This window comes from Hibiscus syriacus, unplaced genomic scaffold (genome assembly GCF_006381635.1).
Source record: "Hibiscus syriacus cultivar Baekdansim isolate YM2019G1 unplaced genomic scaffold, ASM638163v2 tig00112293_pilon, whole genome shotgun sequence".
Lineage (NCBI taxonomy): Eukaryota > Viridiplantae > Streptophyta > Magnoliopsida > Malvales > Malvaceae > Hibiscus > Hibiscus syriacus.
Window position 1 is genome coordinate 744,118 of NW_024063296.1, and position 9,996 is coordinate 754,113.

Below are 9,996 nucleotides of genomic sequence, written 5' to 3' on the forward strand. Positions count from 1 at the left end.
AAATAAAACTTAGAGGATTAAATTGAAACAAATTGGAATTAATGGGTTAAATTGGTATTAGAAAAATGATATGCAGAATACAAAATAAAAGGTGAGGGGCCAATTCACCAAAATATAAAAATATAAACCAGGATCAAATTGATTAGATTGAAAATTCTGAGGCCAAATTACAATTGGTGACTGAATTGCAAAGCGAATCAAAGTACGAGGGACTGTGGAGAGGATTTAAAAATCCTCTATTTGCGCAATGGTCCCCCATATATAAATGGGCCAAAAGACCCATTTTCCATTCATTCTCATTATTTCTCACCCTTCCCCGATGGCCGTGACGCCGGCACTCCGATCGCCGCCCGTGGCAGCCGGAAAATGCCAAAGCCTCACCAAATGACCCTATCGTCATGCTCAAATCAAAATCAAACCCTGATTCACCGTAACCAAGCCCGAACTGCGTAGATCTACAAAAAACACTCGGATTTTACCTTTTTCCGGCGAGACCTTTCACTTTCCCGGCGTGCTTGCTTCCCACTTTGCTCGGCTCTCGATCGTTTTTTTTTGTATTTTTGTGTTTCTGTGTGTTTTGTTTCGGCTTTTGGTTATTGTGGTGGGTTTTGGTTTTATGTTTTGGTGTTGATGGGTTGCGATGGTTCACGGTTTACTATCTTTGTGGCTGTTGATCGATGATGGTACCCCTTGGCAGTGGCTTTGTGAGGGTATTTATAGCCCCCACCGGTAGCCTGTTAGTTCCGGCTATCATGGTAAACTCGTCGTTGACCAGGGATTTCGGGATGGGTCAGTCCTGATTTCCCCGGCCGCCGGAAATCTCGCGCTATTTGTGACTGTTGGTTCATGCTTCTGGAACTTTCTGTTTCCCTCCTATACGGCGCCTGACTGGGATGTGTGAAACCCTAATCGGGTTTGGGTTGGGTCAGGCCCAAACCCAGTTGGGCTGCTGTTGAACTGCACCTTGGACCCCGATTTTGGACCCCTAAATAATAATAATAAAATAATAATAAAATAATAATAATAAATAAATAAAAAAATAAAAAAAATAAAAAAAATGTTTTCAAAACCTTATTTAAAGAAAAATGTTTTTCAAAAAATATATATTATATATATGTTTTCAAAAATATTTCAAAAATTATATATGTTTTCAAAATATTTTCAAAAACTATACAACATATGTTTTCAAAAAATGTTTTCAAAAACTATATATTATATATATTTTAAAATATATTTTTTAAAAAACTATATATATGGTTTTTAAAAATTTTCAAAACTATATAATATATATTTTTGAAATGTTTTCAAAACTATATATATTCGAAAATCGTTTTCTAAAAATTATATTTTTTTCAAAAACATTTTCAAAAAGTAAAGTATATTACTATATAATACATATATATATATACATATAAAAGTAGATTCGGAAGAAAATTAGTGTCTACACTTAATGAATCGAATTGAATAAAATCTAACTTGATTCAATAAATTAATGAACATTTGATTAATTTATTTTCATGGTTTATTAGGACGTTGATTGTCCTACTTTTAGAATTAATTATATATTGTTACACTGTTTTTTCGAGGATGATTGCAATTTATTAATTTGATGTATTTATAGATTATTATTTTAAAATTTGGACTTTTGAATTAATTTAAATATTCTTTTAATCGTTTTTTAATTTGTTAATTTACGTTTATATTAATCTCTATTCAATATGATTAGATTTTGTATACATTTTTAAAAAATAAACAAATTTTTGATATGAGCAATGAATTAAGTCTGAACGACCAGCGTTTTAAAGAATATGAGTTGAATAAAATTTTATTAAGTATAAAAAATTATTAAATCTGAACAAATAGTGTTTTAAAACAAAAAAAATTATTAAGTTTCAAGTTGAATTAAACACAAATCAAATAATTTCCTAATAAAATTGAATACCACTCGTCTCCATAAATTTTATTAAATATCAAGTTGAATCAAACACAAATCAAATAATTTTCTAATAAAATTGAATATTACTCGTCTCCGTAAATTTTATTAAGTATCAAGTAAATCGAACAAAGTCAAATATTTTTCTAATAAAATTGAATTTACTCGTCTCTGATGGACTCCCTTAAAAAAATGTTCTCATGATAATAACTATATAGAGTTGTAAAGGTGCGGATTGTCTCATGAAAGACAGGTTAATATACGGTTTTACCGGATACATTAAAAGATATTTAATAAATTTGGTTTAGCGTTATCGAAAATGTTGAGTAATAATAAAGTTATAGGTGGAAATCATGAAGAAATATTAAAAAATTTAGCAACCAGCAAACTTAGCTTGTAGGTTCGTGTCGATACAAATAAAAAATGTATCGATCCATAGCCATATAACAGGTAAAAATATGATAAAACCGGTCTCAAAATGACAAAACCGGTAAAGCGCTATCGGATATATTGAAAGTATCGATTAGATTGAAATAAATATCGATACTTTTGGAATTTAAAAGAGAAGAAGTAATAACGCCTATAAAGTATCGATATTTTATAAAAATGTATCGATCCATAACAATATAACAGGTAAAAATATGACAAACCCGGTCTCGAAATGACAAAATCGGTAAAGCAATACCGGATATGTTGAAAGTATCGATTAGATTGAAATATGTATCGACACTTTTAGAATTTAAAAGAGAAGAAGTAATAGCACCTATAAAATGTCGACACTTTATAAAAATGTATCGATCTATAACAACATGCTTGAGTCGTGCTTTCAATAGGATGTGATATTGGTAGTGGTAGTTGAAGGGTGGATACAACATTAAATTCGCATGACATATTTAGATATGTACAATAACTACAAAATTCAATAACTTTAAAGTAATAGGTAAATTTACAATGTAGGTGGTAAAAATAGATTTTTTTAATGAAAAAATTCGTAAACACAAATATTTGTTTCTAACATTTTGTCTAGTATAGTTATCAAACATAAAGTTTTCAAAACAGTGTCGATACATTTATTGTAAGTATCGATCCTCAAAACATCGAAGCCAATTATTATAAAGTAATAGGTAAAATATACCGGTTTAATGAGAGAATAGGTAAACATATGTGTCGATACATTTTATAAAAGTATCGACCCAAAAAACATCGAAACCACTAATTATAATGTAATATGTAAATTAACAATGTAACCGATATAAATATACCGGTTAATTACAAAACATGTCAACACAATGTATTGACACTTGTGGAATTTGTGTCGATACTTATTGTCCAGAATGAATGCCCAAACGAGGTGCACGCATAAAGTGCCGATACATTTATTAAAAGTATCGATCCCAAAAACATCGAAATCGATAATTATAATATAATAGGTAAATTTACAATGTAACCAGTATAAATATACCGGTTTTATGAGAGAATATCTCAACATAATGTATCAACACTTTTTTTATTTGAGTCGAAACTTTTTTCTAGAATGAATGTCCAACGAGGTGCATGCATAAAGTGTCGATACATTTAAAATTGTATCGATCCCAAAAACATCGAAACTAATAATTATAATGTAATAGGTAAATTTGTAATATTACTTGTATAAATAAATCGGTTTAGTTAGAAAATAGGTCAATATAAACGCTACCTATTACATTATATAAGCGCTACCTAATATGTTATTGTACTTGATAATATTTCCGGTTAAATGCCTATTTTATTATATAAGCGCTACTTATTACATTATATAAGAGCTACTTAATATGTTATTGTACTTAATAATATTTCCGGTTAAATGCCTATTTTATTTTATAAGCACTACCTATTACACTATATAAACGTTACACAATATTTTATTGTAATTGATAATATTTGTTAAATGATATAACATAACCGATCTAAATTTTAACTAATCACTTATTTAAATAATAACATCATTTTTAACTATTTTTTAACCGTCGTAGCAGAATTTGAGCAAGGCGGGGTTCGGGCTTTTGACCCTAGAAAGACGCGTCAATTCTAAAAAAGAAAGAGCTTTAATACGTAACTATTATATATAATCGGCCAATCATATTACACCATCTCACTTATGAGCTTTAGTACTTTTACTTAAATTTAATAAAAATTGATTATCGTTATATATCAATGTCATACTCTATTAAGCATCCCTTAAATATTGTTCCTTCGATCAAGAATTTTTGATGACGTAAATCTTATCTGTTGTAATTATATTCATAAATTTAAATTGTGATCACAATCTAATTTTCATAGTGTGATGATAGTAAATATTATAATATATAATAATAATTCCGGACGACATCTTTATCGTTTTATAATAACAATTATTTGAATAATGGACCACTAGTTAAATGTGTGAATATAATTTTGTAGGTCTAGCCTAGTAATCCACTCTATGTTGTGGTCATTAACCTGAGAAATGATGGACAAATGGGGTAGTTGAACTCGTTTGGTCATACTTAAACAAGTGTGATGGTTAGGTAATTAGTGTGACTTCATGGTTACTCTAATATTCTCTCTTTTGTCCATCTAATATTACTATGTGACATTAAGAGTATAGAATATATAAAGAATTTCTCCTTTTTATTTTGAGTGATTCAAACTCCAGCCTACTTTGTTCTATCTTCTTTTTTCTATTCTTTTACTAGAAATTGAGTTCCTTGGATCACTAAATAATTCTTCCTTCAAATTATAAATAAATTGTTTATAACTTCTATCGTTATACATCAACAATTATATATATATATATATATATATATATATCATTTTTCATCTCTATCACGTTACGTTACGTTACGTTACGAAAACACTTGATTTAGAGTGACGAAAATCTTCTGATTATCATCCTATAAAAATTTTTCATTTTTTTTACAGAATGGAGGAAGTTTAAAGAATAAATTTTCTTTCTTTAAAGAAGAAGGTGTGAAATTGAGAAGTTTAGAATTTTATTCAAATATTAAAAATGAATGGTAAATTAAATGCGTTATTTTGAATTATGAAAATTTATAGAACACATAAAATTTTCAGATTAAAATTATTATTATATCAGATTACATCATCATATCTATTAAGTTTTAACTAAAACTTAATGATAGACTTATAAAAAAAATTATTTAATAACCAAAGTAGAAAACGAAAACTAATAGTGTAGTTTAACCAAAAATAGATTATAAAATTTATATATAAAGCTCGGATAAATTATAAATTTCATCACCCAAAAGTTTATAAAGTTTTAATTTATTCACTTAATTTTTAAATAGTTCTTGTTTTAGTTACTCTATTGTTAAATCATAAAATATGTGATGAAAAAAATAATTTGAAAATATAATAATTAAATTATTTAAGTGTAATAATACAAAATAAGAAAAAAAAAGTTGAGTGATACAAATTTATAATTCTAGATATTCCTTCTAAGATTTCGACAATGGATTGCTTCATACTAAAATAGTTTACAACTTTGTTACATACTCGTAAGCATTATAGCAAAGCCTCCTAAAAATCTAAATCTGTTACAACTTACCCCCGAAAGATATAATATAATAAGTTGATTCCTTAAGCAATTTGAGTGATGGGCAGGCAGGCAGTGCTTAAATATGGTTTAAAGTATTGTTGTTTGTGAGGGGACGTGTCACCCAATCCTGAAGTTTCTAAATTGTCCGACATGAACTGAAATTTCCACAAGAAAATAAAAAATGTTTCCATTAACACATCCTTTTCCACTAACTTGGAACGTTTCACTCTTCTTCTTTCCGTTCATCAAAGTAAGTTTAATTATTAATTTGAATGAAAAATTGTGGTTAATAGATAAATAATTAGCCGATGTTTAGAGACGAAGAAATACAGAGGTGATGAAATTTTAAACTTTTTAGTTTTAATTAGAAATATTTATAATAATTTTTAGTACATATATCAATAGTTAAGTTATTATAATTATTTATAGACGGACTAATTAGAATATATCACGATAACTATTGATAGTAAGATCTTGAATTTCATTTTATTGTATCACGATAATTTATCAAAAGTTTTACACATTTATAATAATAACTAAAAATCTGTATTTAGAAGATGTAGAGTGTAGACAAACCAACAACCCTGACGGCTTATAATCAAACCGTGCTGGGCATGGATCCGAACCCAACGGATTTCTACCCGATCCAATCGGATCGGGTTTCTTTAAAAAAGTTCGGGTTCAGGTCGAGTCGGGTCGAATTTTTTTAATGTGATATTCGGGTCGAGTCCAGGTTTAAAGTGAAAAATATTTGACCCGACCCGAAAATAATAATAATAATAATACTTTATATATTTATGAATAATTATAACAATACCCCTCTATATATTATTTTTTTTCGTACGATGGAAGCAACAAGTGGCGGTGTCCTTCGTGACTCTGAGGACACGTGGTTATCTGGTTATTCCCGTACTATTGGTCAATGCTCGGTCCTCCATGCTGAACTTTGGGCCCTCTTTGATGGTTTAAATATTGGTTGGAATCTGAGACATCATCGTGTTGTTGTCGAGATGGATAGTCTTGAAACTGTTAAGGTTTTCTCATCTCCCGACCCGTCCTCTGAACCGACCCTCATCCGTAGAATCCAGTCTTCTCCAACGTTACTGGAGCGTGAGGATCACTCATATCCATCGTGAGACGAATCGTGTGACTGATACGCTCATTCGTCTTGGTCAAAAGGCATCTACTACCCCCTATCAGGCTTGAACAACCCTCCTAATGAAATCCACCGTGCGCTCCAGACGGACATGAACATTTGAAGGAGAAGGATCACTCGCTGATTTGTTAGCTTTCTTTATTTGTAACTAAAAAGTTCTAATAAATAAAAGGATAAACTATGCATTTAGTACATAAAATATTATTTTTGGTCTGTTTTAATACTTAAATGTTTATTTTTTAAATTATACTTAAAGTTTAGTTTTTATTTCATTTTAGTACCTCATCATTACAAACTTAACACATTTAGTACCTAAACTATCAATTTTGATCCATTTTATACTTAACTTTTAATATTTTTTAAAAAATGAAAATTTGAAGAGAGGTACTACAATGAAACAAAAATTAAGCTTAAGATATGATTTTGAAAAAAATAAAAATTTAAGTACTAAAATAGATCAAAACTAACAATTTAGATATTAAACACATGATTTACTCTTAAAAAATTATCTAGAGATTTAAACCGTTAAAAAACTAGTAATTCCGAAAAATCTGATCTAATGAAAATTTAAAAGCTTTGAAAAGCTATCTTCATAATACTTCCTCACAAGGCCGTGGATAGGTTTTCGAAGGCCCTGTACAAATTCTTATAAAGGGGTCCTATTTGTTAGATATATTTGATTTTGGGGTAATAATAGTGTTTTTCAGGTCTATCTATAGTGGTGTTTATTAGAAAAACGACACTATATATATACTTTTTTTGGCATATTTTTGGGCTGCGCAATAATAGTGGCGTTTTTTTAAAAAACGTTGCAATAGGTATCTATAATGGTGTTTATTAGAAAAACGTTACTATATATATATATTTTTTGAGCTTTTTTTAGGCCCTGATCGTGCAGTTTGCGCCGCCCAAGCACCGCCCCTGCTTCCTCATCTCCACACTATGACTGTCTTAAAACCAGACAATCACTAAAACCAGGCAGCCAGTTCTGTTATTTGAATTCTGTCTTTTAAGTTTTTAAAAGTCAACAAAAGGATAAAAATCTCCATGGCTAGTATACACAAACTCCAAACCCATACCATTATTGTACTAATAATAAAGTAGGTATTTACAAATTCTAATCTTCAACCAAAAAAGGGTAAATAAAGAAGATTTCCCTTAATTTTTACGAACTGTTAGGTTGTCACTTGTGGCAGTACTTGCCATGTCCAAACAATGTCTTTCAATGCAGGCCTAATATCTTCCTCGCAAAACTTAGCATACTCCAAGGTATCCCCAGTTGACTTGACGAATTCGACAATCGCAACCTCTGGTGCCACCTCGAACACCTCGGCCGTCACCGAAAGCTGCCCTTTTCTCCCCTCCGACGGCCCTTGCAATCTCATCTTGATCTCCTCCCTGGCTTTCCTCACCTTAAAATTCAACCCCTTTGCAACAGCTTCGATTTTCGCCATGATTGCCCCGGCCGAACATCTGGACGTGAACATCGTCCCCGATCTCCTCTTGCCTCGAACAAACTCGACAGATCGAACCCCGATGACATCGAGGAAATCAACTCGAACGCATTGAAAAACTTCGGGGCCGATTGTTTGGCAACGGATTCATCGTCCTCGATGGATTCCTCGATCGAGAACGTGAGCGGACGTGCAAATTCTTTCCGAAACCAAGGATCGAGCATTATGGCATCGATAGTGATCCTTTTTTCGGGGTCCGACACGAGTAGTTTTGAGATCAAGCGCCTAGATTCGGTGGAAAACCAGCACGGGAACTCGAAGTCGGCCTTGAAAACTTTCCGATTCATCTTCATCAGATTCTCATCTTGAAAAGGCAAGAAACGTGCAAGAAGAACATACAAAATAACCCCACAAGACCAGATATCAGCTTTGGATCCATCGTACCCTTTCTTCCTCAAAACCTCGGGAGCAACATAAGCCGGAGTCCCACACTGAGTGTGAAGTAAGCCATCGTTGAGAATCTGCTCCGGCAAAGCCGACAACCCAAAATCAGAGATCTTCAGATCTTCGTTTTCGTCCAACAAAAGATTCTCCGGCTTCAAATCACGGTGGGAAACGCCACGACATGGCAGAAATCGAAGGCGCTAATCAGCTGTTGGAAGTACTTACGAGCCACGTGTTCTTTGAGCTTGCCTTTGAATACTTTGGCAAAGAGTTCACCTCCCCGGACATATTCCATGACAAAGAAGATCTTTGTCTTGGTGGCCATTATTCTTTGAGTTCAACTATGTTGGGATGTCGGACGAGGCGCATAACGGAGATTTCTCGCTGGATTTGCTCCATCATCCCTTTCTTCTTCACCTGATCTTTGCTGATGACTTTAATGGCGACGCTTTCACCCGTCGTTAACTCTTTCCCGTGGTACACTTTTGCGAAGGTGCCTTTCCCTAACAGCTTACCAATCTCGTATTTTCTGAACAAAACATGCTTCTCCTCCATTTTGTTTTTCTGCAAAAAAAGAACTGGGTATTTGGGTATGGTGCTAATGGAATGTAGTGGATTCAAGGGAATGTAAGGGAATCCATGAAAGAACAGAGCAGATGGTGATGATGCTGATGGATTCCATCACGAAGGGAGCACACAGAATGAGATTTGTCAGGGATTTTATTTTGTCAAAACAGAGGTCGATTAAACAGGAATGAGGCGTTGATGTTGCGGAGGAGGTTACAACAAACCTTTATAGACTACATAATCATGTTTCACCTTTTTTTATCCTGGGAGTAAACTTTTCTTAAAACAAACATATTCTACACTTTGTGATCAAGAGAGTTGTCTTAATCTAGGTTACCGAATATAAATGATATTAATTGTTTTGTTAAATTTATTAACTATTAAAAATTATAAAATTATTTTATAACTATAAAATATTATTTTTTTGAGTCTTATAACTATTTAAAATCATTCTATTGTACATGTATTTTATATTTATCTTTAACGATTATGAGGTAAACATTATTATGCTGATTATGATACGATAAATTTATATTTTTATGATATCTACTGGAACTATCATTGCTTTCAAACATTGACTCGACATAATATTTCAACCACTGACTCGAATGTATAATATAAACTAAGAATTAATCCACAAAATACAACTTAAATGATTTTTAGATCAAATTTTATTATATCTCAATCAAAATATTAACGTTCAACTTAGATAACCGCTAATTTTTCAACAAAAAAAAGGAACGATTTAGAATATATAAATTGCGAATGATAATTTTTTAACTTATAATAGTTAATAATTCAACAAAGCAACGTCTTATAATTAAAATATTATTTGTTATTTTAATAATCGTAAAATTCAATAAAA

The 9,996-nt window shown here is 31.3% G+C and overlaps 1 pseudogene; it reads right to left on the bottom strand.

Moving 5' to 3' along the window:
• Positions 1-7,723: 7,723 nt before the first annotated feature.
• Positions 7,724-9,153, bottom strand: LOC120177602 (annotated as a pseudogene).
• Positions 9,154-9,996: the final 843 nt, after the last annotated feature.